This window comes from Nothobranchius furzeri, chromosome 9 (assembly GCF_043380555.1).
Source record: "Nothobranchius furzeri strain GRZ-AD chromosome 9, NfurGRZ-RIMD1, whole genome shotgun sequence".
NCBI lineage: Eukaryota > Metazoa > Chordata > Actinopteri > Cyprinodontiformes > Nothobranchiidae > Nothobranchius > Nothobranchius furzeri.
This window is the reverse complement of record NC_091749.1, coordinates 74,606,233-74,606,821: the sequence shown is the minus strand read 5'-3', so window position 1 is coordinate 74,606,821 and position 589 is coordinate 74,606,233.

Sequence of the window (589 nt, the reverse complement as noted above, 5' to 3'; positions counted from 1 at the left end):
TACCCGATCTCAAGCTAAGAGAGCGCATGAGATTTTGGATCTCTCCAGTTTGTTTGACGATTCGCAGAGTGATGTTCTTAATCCCGCTGAAACAACTTCTTCCACTCATCTGGTCACAAATGAAGTGTTGTCCAACATGTTTCCGCTAAGTCCGGCTTCTTTGGAGGCGGAACAACGGTCTGATAAAACTCTGACCGACTGCTTTGAGCATGTGGGAAAGAAAATAAATGGAACTACTGGTTATGTTATTAAGAATGATGTGTTTCTGAGAAATTGGTGTAAACCAGTAGCTAAAAACATCACAGACCGTCGCAGGAAAATTTGTGTTCCTAATGTTAACATGTTAGAAAGATATCTGTCTCCTCAGACTACTGCACAACCACCCGGTGAGGCCGCGGTGTGCGCAGCCGCTGCCATCACTCCAGTTCTGGATGAGGTTACCCAAACCCATCTAGTGGCGCCAGAACTTCCTTTGTGCAACATTTATCTGGATAACATAGTTACTCACACTTCCTCCTGGGATGACCTGTTGGTTTTGGAAAATCCTGTTACTCATCTGGAACCGACCAGCTTAACCACGAACCTCGCA